Source organism: Numenius arquata, chromosome 7 (genome assembly GCF_964106895.1).
Source record: "Numenius arquata chromosome 7, bNumArq3.hap1.1, whole genome shotgun sequence".
NCBI lineage: Eukaryota > Metazoa > Chordata > Aves > Charadriiformes > Scolopacidae > Numenius > Numenius arquata.
Genome location: NC_133582.1, coordinates 30,823,996 through 30,836,534, shown reverse-complemented (window position 1 = coordinate 30,836,534; position 12,539 = coordinate 30,823,996).

The window sequence follows — 12,539 nt, the reverse complement described above, 5'->3', positions numbered from 1 at the left end:
GCAGCCTACAGCACCACTCTTGAAAAATGTGGGTTACCCATCTATATCCCCGCCTCCCCTCCGACGGAGAAGTGACACCAATTCCCCAGCGGGGCAGGGGTAAGGGGGCTGGCTGCGCCCACGCGAGCGGGGCTTGCCAAGAGAAACACTCGGACAACACAGCTCTTGAGTGCCTTGGCCATAAATCTTCTCTGGGAGCCCTGCCTGCCTGCTTTATGGACTCTGCCATTTTCTCTCAGACAATTCAGAGCCTGCCCTGATGCCTCTTGCAGAGGCAGAAAGAGCATGGCTTGCCCTGGAGAGCAGAGGATTGAAGTTTTCTCTTCCTTTAAGCTAGAAAGCGGTAACAGTCTTCCACTATCTGCAAGGTTAGTAGAAAGTAGAGGGCAACGAGACTTTAATCCATGTCTGTTGAGAGAAGGAATAGAAATAATCAGCTTAATACACAGCAAAGCAGATTTAAGTGAGATGTTAGAGAACTTCCTAGTACCGAAAATGGTTAAGCGCTGGAGCAGAGTACTTGGTAACTATGTGGAATCACCACTGCAGGAGACACATCTGTAAAGGCTGGGTCTAGGAAGCACGTTCCTGTCTCCAATAGATGGTGTTGAATGACTCCGGACGGACAACACTCATCTCCGTTTCATATGGTTGACTAAGGAGAGCATTCCCACGATAGAGAAGCTGACATTTCATTCCTAGGCTCAAAAAAAGAACATCAGGAAAGCCATACTGATTCAAAACTAAAGCTCTGTCCCAGTGGCTCTTCTGCTATGGGGACCCACAGCACCTGGAAGGAGTGCAAGAGCAGGAAGGTAACACAGGGATAATTCGGGGGAAGTATCTCTGACCCTACAAATTTTGCTATTCAGGGACTTCTGCAGCCAGAAATGTTGTCTTTGTAAAGTCAGTCTGGTTGGCTCACCTGGTTGGCTTGTTTCTGGTAGATTTTCACATTAGTTTTTTGACTTGGGAAAAAGTAGTCATGGGAAGGTGGAAGAGGCAGGATGATGATAAGAGAAAAAACAGAAGTTGGATACCGAAGACCCTTCTTGCCCCAGGGACCCAATCCTTCCCCTGGGCACTGGAGGGGTGAGGACGGGCTGCTCCAATGGAGGTGCTGGGGAGGTGACAGATCTCAGCACTGATGCTGAAAGGGCTCCAGTGCTGATGGAAATGGCACCTGCAGAACCCAAAACAGTGGGGAAGTGATGGAGGTCCACCATGGCCATGCTTATGTTGAAGCACTAATGTACTGGTGTCTTGTGAGCTTCTCTGTTCATGGCTGGTTTAGCTGGAGAGGAACTGATGCCTTGGGAGAAGGGGCATCCAAAACTAAATTGCTGACAGGGATTTCTTTGGTTTGTAGTATTTTTGGTCTGAAAAGGTTGATTTGTTGCAGGAGGGAGCTTTGGGAAACAGTTTTAATGGGCCTGGGTTGTTACTCCATTTGTTTTTCACAAACGATGTCTGGCATTCCTGGTTTTACCCTATTTGCCCTGTTACAGAAACATATTTGAAACCACAAGATTTCTGTTGGATGAAGAGCTCTTTTTCATGATCAGTGATTTGCTATGAGGGACGCTGCAGAGGGGCACATGTCCCAAACCATCCTTTTTTTCTTTACCCTCCTGTTCTCCCCATCTTCTGGCAGGCTCCAGTGTCCCTAAACCCTACCATTGACTTTGCAGTTGGGAGGTTTATGGATGTTTAATTATCTGAATTAAGTTACTGCCCGGGGCTATAAACCTGGAGACTTCTGTCCCATGGTCAAGCGTAGCCAGTGTTACACTGAACAAGCTTGCGGCTTCGCAATTTTAGCTGAACTTTCTTGTTGCCGTCGTCGTCTTGGCTTCGTGTCTGGATTCGTCCACCTAAGCTTGAGAGTGGACGAGGTTTCGGGTTTCCTTCACTCGTCATGAGGCAGCACTCCTCATTTTCAAGCTGGTAGACATCACGGGTGACAAACTTCACCCAGAGGAAATCTGTAACTAAGCTGTCGCTTCAGTGAAAATATCTTTCTTTAGAAAAAAGGGAAAAAAAAGAAAAAGGGATCCCTCTGCGTCAGGAGAGGATGGAGAAGCTAAGAGAGTCACACGGTGGTTGTATATAGCATCCAGAAATTGCATTAATAGAGTACTTCCACTTTCCCATATTTTTCTGATTTTGTGAATGTCACATGTAGAACAGCATCATGTGGTTGCTAATTATGACTACCAAAGTGCAATTTGTAATAAGGCTAGCAGATGTTTGCAGCACTAAATATAAAACAAAAGTCAGATCACAACCAGCTCTTTTTGCCAGGACATATCCACTCCAGATCACGTAGAATGTATAGTTTGGCTTTTTTTAAAAACAAATTATGCTCTATAAATTATCTATCTTGCACCTTTTAAGATTTAGAGTTGTGATGTGATCTGCAAGATCAGGTCGCAGAAAATGATAATATTCCATTTGCTTGTACTTGGGTTCTCATTTTGCTTTCCGTCAGGCAAAGAGGAGTTTTGCCACTGATTGCAGTGGGACAGGATCAGCCCCTCTGTTTTGCTTTCGTAAGGATCTTAAAGGCCGTGTGAAAATAAGAAAAGTTTGTGTTGACCAAAATGCCTGTGATGAACTCAAAGACAGTCATTTGCACTCATGTGAGAAGAGCTCTGCTAAGAGCCATCAATCCTGCTTGTGACAGCGTATTGACACTTGCTGGTCTTTAGGATTCGTTTCTTAAAATGCTAATGCAGAGGGGTTCCTGTCTGTTGTGGGAAAATATGGTGGAACTTTGTTAGATGAGACACTCGAGTGCAAATAAATGTTTCCTGTAAGAAAGCATTTGGCTTGAATCTTTCCTCCTTTTTTTTTTTTTTATCTCCTAAATTGTTTCCCCATGTCCTTAGTGACACCCTTAGAAAAAAAAAAAAAAAAATAATTATCATCATCAAAAATAAAAGTCAACTGCGCACATGCCAGAGATAATTGGATATTTATAATACCCCCTATCTAACTTGTGAGCATTGAAATAATATACGTGAGTGATGGCCTGAAACTTCATGGCATGAAGGATGCCTTTCTAGATAATTTACATCTTGGGGGGTAGTATCTTAAAATCAGAGGTCCTGTCTTCACTCCGTGCACATTAAAAACCACATGGTGCTTTTCATGAGAGCTGGAGTTTGCCCCAGCGGTCTCGGCCAGAATTTTTCCCTGCTCTTTAGTCTTGCAGCGTGCGCCGTGCTCGGACCATCTGGTCACCATTCTGCACCCTGGCCGTGGCTGCTCTTAATGGTGAAATGATTTCTGTCTGCATACAGTTGGTAGAGTGTTTTGCATATTGCATGTGCTCGAGGTATTACATATGAAAGGCATTACGCAAGATTACAGGGAAAGAAAAATACTCCCTTAAAAATTGTCAGTAATTGCCCAGAATGCTCTTGTGACACCATTTGATGATGCAGGATCCTTAACCGCTGCTCTGAAATGGTCTGGGTTTTAATTTGCATTTTAAATTTTATCCACTGTGAAATTCTTTGATTTTTTGGTATCCTTGTTGTTGGCATCCCAGATCTCCCTTCTAGAGGCCGGACCCATGTGTCTGGTCATCTAAAGACAGCTCTAAATAAACAAAGCGTATAAAAAAAGAAGAGTTTGGGGACGTGCCCAGGCTTTCACACCCCACGTGAGCATCGCTCAGCGTGCAGCCCATGCTTCCCCCCTCCCAGCCCCGTGCAGGTAACAGCAGTTTGAGCACTCACAGGTACAGCGAAGGCGATATGGCTCACAAGCTGGGTTTTAACAAAACAAATTTGGCTCCTGGGCTTTAGGCTGGGCTGTTAGAGTATCCGTTCCGGTCCTGGTCCTCTCAGGTTGTAGTCAAAGACATATTCGGCTGCTCAACATTAGCATTAAGTGAGGCTGGAGGTGACCCAAGGTTTCAGGGATACCCATAGCAACATTAGCATTAAGTGAAGCTGAATGTGACCCAACATTTCAGGGTCATCTATACTAATGGTGGCCTTAAGCAAGGCTGAAGGTGACCCAAGGTTTTGGGGACCTCCATACCAACATTAAGATTAAGTGAGGCTGGAGGTGACCCAAGCTTTTGGGACCTCCATACCAACATTAGCATTAAGCGAGGCTGATGGTGACCCAAGGTTTTGGGACCTCCATACCAACATTAGCATTAAGTGAGGCTGGAGATGGCCCAAGGTTTTGGTGACATCCATACCATGCTAGTGGCTATATGGCACTGACCTGCGGGGACCTGTGTCCTGCAGGAACTGGCGCTGGAGGTCCAACTAGGGCATCGCTGATGCCTTGGGCTGGGCTGACTCTACCTGACTCTTGCCATGGTGTTTTGTATCTGCCAGAGGCTCCCCATGCAATAAATGCTGCTCCAAATAGGACATACCTGGAGTCATCCTTTAAAAGCTTTCCTATATCAAGGCTTGTGTTAGAAAAAGAGGAGTTTCTGGAACCAGAGCTTCAGTTAGCACTGGAAGATGACCAGGATGGTTTCTTAGGAGGGCCAGCCAGCCGTGTTGTTGAAGGCGTTTGTTTCTTCATATGGTGTAAACATGCTGCAAGAGCGTTGAGCAATCACCCATGTGTCCACACAACCCTGTTCCAAGCACGGCCGTAGGGATGCAGCAGGAGGCTGGGGCTGGGAAATTCAGCCAAAACACGGTGGGGCTGAGGGGGAGGAAGAAAAAGTAGGTGTTTTGGTGACAATTCAGCTCACTAAAGCCAGGCTGCAGGAGGGCGATGCAGAGCTCTGGGACGCCAGGGGGAATTCCTGGACTCTTTCAGGCTCTGCTAAAGGGAAGCACGTTGACACATCCCTGAAAGCCAGCACGGCCCCAAGTGTTTTGCAGAAACGGGGGCCCCATTTAGTTAAATCCTGATTTAACCTTACTCCCTCCCAGGTTTCTGAGGCGAGGTTTCCTTAGCAGGGTCCGCCTGCCCTCGCACAGGTGCCGTTGGGCTGGAACAGGGAACGTTCCACCAGCTTCGCCGGGTTTCGGAGTCGCGCATCATTTCATAGAATCATAGAATGGTTAGAGTTGGAAGGGACCTTAAAGATCATCATGTTCCAACCCCCCTGCCATGGGCAGGGACACCTCCACTAGAGCAGGTTGCTCAAAGCCCCATCCAGCCTGGCCTTCAACACTTCCAGGGATGGGGCAGCCACAGCTTCCCTGGGCAACCTGTTCCAGTGTCTCACCACACTCACAGGAAAGAATTTCCTCCTGATATCTAATCTAAATTTCCCCTCTTCCAATTTAAAACCATTACCCCTTGTCCTGTCACTACATCTCCTGACAAAGAGTCCCTCTCCGGCTCTCCTGTAGGCTCCCTTCAGATTTCAGTTTCAGTCTAAAAATAAATCCCAACCGTGGTATTCTGTTATTTGAAGACGAGTTGAACTGCGCTTTCCACACAGCGCCCAGAAAAGGAATGATGCCGCGTTATGTTTTCTGCTTGGGCACGCAGCCAGCGCTAACTGCTCGTTAATATAATTATGACCGAAATACTGTGGGCTGGTCTGCAGGAGGCTCCGGGTTCTTCAGTGGGGCTGGGCAAGCTCCACCACCCAAAATCCTCCTTTCTGTGCATGTAAAGAGCTTAGGGGCTACACACATTTAAGCGTGCTTACTCAGAATCAGGTTTTTAACATAACTACAGTAACTTTTAAACCTTTCTGGCTACTGAAAGGGGGAAAAAAAGTGCTTTAAAATTCAGAATAGCGCAAGGTGCCTAGGGGTTGTAAAAGGAGGTCTTTCAACAGCTCCTACCGAAAGAGAGAGGAGCCACCCTGGACCATATTTTCTTAAGTCCTTGCAGACATCAGTGAGTAGTCCTGCCTTAAAAAAAAAAAAAAAAAAAAAAAATAAAAAACCAATGGCACAATTTCACCCTCAATCATTTGCTCTGTTGGTGAAAGTCACAGAGAAAAGTCCTAAAATTATACAATTATAATAATAAATCAATTCAGCATGTCATTTCTGCTTTTCTACATTAATAAATTAACCATGTAACATTGTTCAAAATTATGTCAGTTACGCATATAATAATCTTTTAAATTAATGAAGTGATGAAGCAGTTTGATGACACCCATGATTTACAGGGCTGCTTTTAGCTAATGTTAAAAGCCTTTCATTTAATAAATTGCCCCCTTGAGAAATTACCAAAAATGAATATTTTCTATGCTAAATGTTCCAAGGTTTACACTTTTTCAATATATTAACAAATGGCAAGGGAGAAGCATTTTTCAAAATATATCTTCTTTTACATATATTTAATTGAAATTAATTAGTATATTACTTTAGAAGGAAATGATCACAGAGAAAGGTGCGGGATCATTTATGAGAGTTTCTTATGGCAATAAACCAGAATTTAAACAATGGAATTAATCATGTCTTTAAAAAATTTTATGATAGATTAGGAATCATTCCAAGCTTTTTTGATTAAATAGAAGGACATTCCATACAGAGTGGAACAAAAAAAAAAAAAAAAGACAGAAAAAAAAAATCCAGCTATTCCACCGCAATTCATTAATATTTCCCTGGTTTCATTATGTCAGGATATGTGCATGCTGAATATTTACTGAACCTAAAGCAAGAGTCCGAGTGAGGTTCACAAGATATATTTTGCTTCGCTCTTCCTTTTGCTCGGCGCCCAGGTGTAATGTATGCACAACGTTATGAATGCTTAATATTTCCCATTTTTATGCACATCTTCTAAGAAGCGAGCTTTAAAGGCACTTTCTCCTAGGGTTGGTTGGGATTCAAGGAACATAACGCGAAACGGTATAGTATGTCCTATAAAAGAGGTTAAAATGGAGGTTATAATTATGAAAGCTCAATAGGTTTGAAAGCCAACACGGTGCCCCCTTGCATGTGATACTACTTCTAGAAAAGGAAAGAGATATATAGGACTATAAAAGGAAGGCTGTAATTGATGCTCTCTGTACTTATTAGGATTTGTTTTAGTAACATCAGGGACTCGTTTTTGTACTGCCTCTGAATAAATAATGTGCACAGTAGGTTGGGTCAATTCCGTTTCACTTTGAAATATTTTCAGCGGTTGCACTAAAACCAAGAATAATTCATTGGCTTTTTGGAAGGCAGCTGGATGCGTGATGAAAAATAGGTGCGTTAGCTGAGTTATTTGGCGGGGGGGGGGCCAGGAGGGGGTATGTCTGTAACAGGGGCCAGCGGGGAAAAGAAGGGGCTCTTGGCCTTTTGGGTGATGGGAGAGCGTTTTCCAGCTCCGTCGGGAGCATTTCTTGACAAATAAATAGGATGGCAGGAAAAGACCTTGTTCCAGTGTTTGCGTTTCAACGCTCCGCGGGTGAAGCCTGCCACGTAGCAGAGACTCCTACGGGAGACCCACCTATAATTCCCCATGGACAGAGCTTTGCCTCCTGTAAGTAAACCACCATAACGAGCACAGCTCCTCAAATACATATTTATTTTAAAAAATAAGTGAAACAGAACCATCCCAAAAAGCCTGAAAATTGATTCCAGTGCAGGCTTTGTTTGGCTCTTGCTCCTGGCACTGATTGCGGAGTTTAATATCTCCGGCAAGTCACTACCTTATCCCAGACGCCAAGTTCCAGATCTCTCAAATTGCTCCAGCCCTGCTAGTTCCCTACAGTAGGAGAGACGTGGTGATGATGCTCAGCTAACATTTAGGAAGTCCTTTGATATATCCTTGGGTGAAAAGGGCTGCAGAAGGACAAATCAGTTATTAATAGCAGCAATTAATGGATTAGTTGTGAGTCGTTCTCAAATATTTCCTCGGATACCTTGTGCAGCAACATCTGAAACATGTATGGTTTTTCCCTGGGAGGGCTGGTTGGGTTGGGGTTTTTTTGGTGAAAATGTTCATTGGGGAGGTTGGGCTTTGGAGAGCAGCCTTTAAAGCATCTCCTACTCCTACCACCCTTGGAAAAAGGTCATCAAGGAAATCCTGTCTGTCTGTCCATCACCTTCTTCGCGCACTGGGTAACGAGGGGCAGGTTTTTCCTCAAGGATGTATTCAATGTGAAGGTCCCCCCCTTGAAATCCAGTCTTCAGAAAGGGGCTGGTTTGCTTTGGTTTTAAGAAACAATGTCAGTTTTAACAAAGCGAGGAGAATTTCTGGGACGGTGGAAAATTAGATCGCACATGCTCCTGCATACAAAGTCTGTCCCCCCAGAGACAGAGGGCCTGATCCTGTGCTCAGTAGAAGCAGCGGGAGCTTGCCATGAGATCTTGGGAAGCCCAGGGTGAATAAGACAAGCAATTTGTACTGAGCAGGGGCTGAGACAGTGTTTTCTGCCAAATGTTACGTATGAAGGCTTCGAGAATCAAACTATTGCCTTCTACTGTGCAATTAGTTTTGGAGACCATCTTGAAAGCGCTACCAACTTTTGACTTCGGGGTATTTCCAAAAGCGTCTGCTTATGTGAAGCACGGCTTCCAAACAATCCAGCAACGCCGCAGTGACTGTGCGTAGAGGTGTTGCTCCCTGCCCCTGAGCAACCAGTCCATCTCTAAGTTCAATCCACCTACAGAACATATGGGTCCAAACTGGAGACTTTGCAGGGAAAGGGGTTGCTCCAAGAGCTGCAGAATGACCGACGGGTTCACTGTGAGTCCTCAGTTTGGCAAACCTTTGAATGTAGTGGAAAAATTAATGTGGGTCTAACTCTTGCTGTGAAACTTCCAGAGATTATTAGTTTAGAGGATTTGTTGAAGGTATATCTCCCTGTGATTTCTGAAGGAAAGCGGACTTCAGCAGCTTCCAAACTGGGAGAACTAGGAGGTCTGATAAGAATAGGAATCAATGACATTTATTTGTTGAAGAGCAAAAATGATGATGTTTATTTCTCTTTATTAATCGATTGTTTCAGAGTTTATTCTAAGAGAACTTAAGTAGTAATAACAACAAATGTGTAGAGTAAGTTGCAGTATTACAGAAAAGCATGTCTGGCTATCAGAAAAAAAAAACCCGAGGAATAACTTAATACGTGCTTCTGTTGAGATATACAGGGATTGCATCATCCCGTATAACAGAATGTGTCCAAATGCACAGATAGGGCCAAAAAACCCATACATTTCCGCCAAGAGAGTTTCTGCCTGAATATCTTTTTGGCAAGGAAGGAATGCATCTCACTCCTCAAGTCCTGGAACAAATTGAGGGGTTTGTCTCTAACAGTAATTTTTCAGATGGGAAAATGACCTCAAACCGCCTCAAGAGACTTGGCAGAGAAGGGTCGAGAGGATGCAGGAGAAAAGGAGGAGTCCTTGAGCAGGACCAGCAGTGGCTCCCTCCTCCAGCAGTTTCAGTGTAAATAAAATAAAATAAAATAAAATAAAAAACAACAAACAAAAACTCCCACAAAAAAACGCAGTGGTTTGCACTTTCAGGTCATGCCCTTGCTGATTTTGTAGCATCTACTACCGCAGGGTCTGCTGTACCTGCCTCTGTGTCCCCATCACACCCCAGCAGACCTGTGTGTATATTCGAGGTTGAAGCAGAAGATACTGGTCCATGTAAGGCTCTTTTGCATCTACAGTTCGGCTAAGGCTCGGTTTACGTTCTGGGAAGAGGGTGATCCAAGTCTTGCTCCAGCCAAGTGGCAGCTGTGGGACCAGGCTGCTGGGTCTCAATGTTGGGACCCAGCGTTGGGTCTCAGTGTGGTTCTACACAAAGATAAATGTTACGTGGGGGCTAATTTCCAGCACATTAAGCAGCAGATGAACGTGCATCAGTTCTTACCAGATCCTTACTGGCCATAGCAAGGTAGCATGAGGAGGAAGATCTATTGTTTCTCTTGCCTGGTTATCAGTAATGCCATCTACATGCCCGCGTCCTTCCAAAGTGGACATCACCATTAATTTTATGGACCCACCGGACTAATTTTATTAACACTTTTTGTGCGAAGAGAGCATCTTGCATGTAAAGTTGTCAGGCTTGAGGGTCGGGGAAGGTGGTGGACAAGGCGTGGGGGGGGTCTTACAGCTCCTTCTTGCAGAGGGGTGAGGTGAGGCACGCAAAGAGCTGAGGACGAGGTTTTCAGGCCTTGGAAGTGGGATTGAAAGCACAGCTGGATTAGCAAAGTGTTGTGTGTGCCCAGAAAGCACCCAAGTTGAGATTTCGGCCAGTGCTGAGATCTGTGGGGAAGTTTTGCTTCGAGTGGCCATTGCGTTTCTACTGCATATCTGTGGAGGGGCTGGGAAGACCAATTCCTGTCTCCTGCTCTACTTGCTAGGCATCCCTGCCTTCCTGCTCTTCCATCATTTGCCCACCACATTTTAATTACTGGGCAGGGAAAGATGTGTATATTGGCATGTGCCCCTTTCTAGGGGAGGCAAGGGCTTTAGGCCTTTCCTGAGCAAACTCAGTCTGTCCGTGGTTATGGACATAGTGCTGCACAGCCTGAGGATGCTTGGGGGGACTGGATTTGTCCCCATACACTGTTATTGGCACTCCACCAGCCCCATCAGGTCATGGGGCTAAGGAGCCCCATGGAGCATCACCCCTCTGCACAGGGTAGTTTAGCACGCTGAGAAAGTTTGCCCGCCAGTATAATTGACTAAATCAACTAACTATGTTAAAAGAGCAGCCAATCTCACCACTGGTGTACGCAGCAGAGGCTTCTTGAATAAGCTAAGAATTTAAATGATGAAAAACAAAGCTAAACAACTCATTTATTAAAGAAGAACCGGCCAAGCAATATATTTGAGTGAAAGCATCCCTTTTGACGTGCTGGGAGAAGGTGGCGTTGGTGCATGCCACGGTGGTCAGTGGATGAAGATAAGTTGGGAGGAAGAAGAGGAGGGCAGGAAGGCTCCAGTGGACACAGTGCTGCCCTTTCTTCCAGCTCCTTGGTGTGTGTCATGTCCAAGTCCTGGATGAGAGAGGGGCAGGCACTGAAGGCCACCTCAAGACGTGCAGGAACACAGATGGGACAACACATGAACATTCAACACGAGGAAGGTACAGAGATACCAAAGGGAAAAAGGCAGCAGCTGCAAAAGTCAAAAAACCAAAAACCCCAAAACACACAAACGTAGAGGAAGACGTGAAAACTGGCAGTTTGTTGGCTGAGCGTAGAGCACAAGGTGATACCAGGCCTGGTTCTCGCCTGCCGATGGGTATAGAGCAAAGGTTGGGGGTACGGTCAGGATGAGACTGGGCTTGCGTGGAGGAGAAGAATTCATGGAGCCTGACTCACCCCTGCCTCACGCTTTGCACCATCAGTTCAGCCTTTGCAAAGGAGACGCGAGAGGTGCCAGTCCACGCGGTTGTGCAATACGCTGGAGGAGGCTGAGTTCCTCCCAGCAGTCGTCTGCAGCGGCAGCGAGGATCTGCCTGGTATAAAGGAAAGATATGACAGAAGAAGTATCCCCCAGGGAAGGGAAAAAAGGAGAAGTGAAAATGGTGGTGGCGGGGTAACTACCGATGCACCTGGGAGGTGTCATCATGCCCCACAGAAGCGTTTCCCACCCTTTAAAAATAATGATAGGAGCAAGAATCATAGAATCATAGAATGGTTTGGGTTGGAAGGGACCTTAAAGGTCACCCAGTTCCACCCCCCTGCCCTGGGCAGGGACACCTCCCACCAGACCAGGTTGCTCCAAGCCCCCTCCAACCTGGCCTTGAACCCCTCCAGGGATGGGGCAGCCACAGCTTCTCTGGGCAGCCTGGGCCAGGGTCTCACCACCCTCACAGCAAAGAATTTCTTCCCCAGATCTCATCTCAATCTTTCCTCCTCCAGTTTGAAGCTGGTACCCCTCATCCTATCACTACACGCCCTTGTAAAAAGTCCCTCTCCAGCTTTCAAGTAAGCGCACTTTAATTAGAAAAAATTATAATTATTACTTGTCATCGGCTTTTTGCTGGAGAAGCATCATGTTCTTTGTATTTTGGATAGAAACTCCTTATCAGGAAATCCCTATTTTTCATATCCACAGCTAACGCTGCTGATTCAGAAGTTGGCAGAGAGAACCTGCTGTCGTCCATTCTAGATGCTGTTTGAGGTTACGTGCAGCTTTAGGTCACTGCGGGGGGTGAAAGATCTTGTATCTAGACCACCAGCTCAGATGGCAATGAAAAGGATGACGATATATCACGTCTTCCTCAGCTTTTAATGCCTGGAAATGCCGGCGCACCCTGGTAGACCAAGCTGCCATGACATAATGAAACATCCATGAAGGAAGAAGCACCCCAGCTTCGGGCAGGCACGCTGGGCAGCCAAGTACTCCCTATCTCACACGACGATAGCTGTTTATAAATTATTCCCCAAGTTTTATCACCTGCGCATATTCATTTTTAATGCTTAAATACACATGAAGAATAATTTTCGCTAAAGGATGATCCCCAATTCCATCAGGAGCAAAGGTAAGGAAATGATACATGCAAATTTGAGCGGAGGTTGGTACCATTAATACCTGGCTTGTCTCCCTGGGGGGAACTCGCCGGCCCCAGGTCTGTTGGAGCTTGCAGCATGGCTGGGAGCCGAAAAGCCTTGGCTGAAACCTTACCTGGGTGCCAAA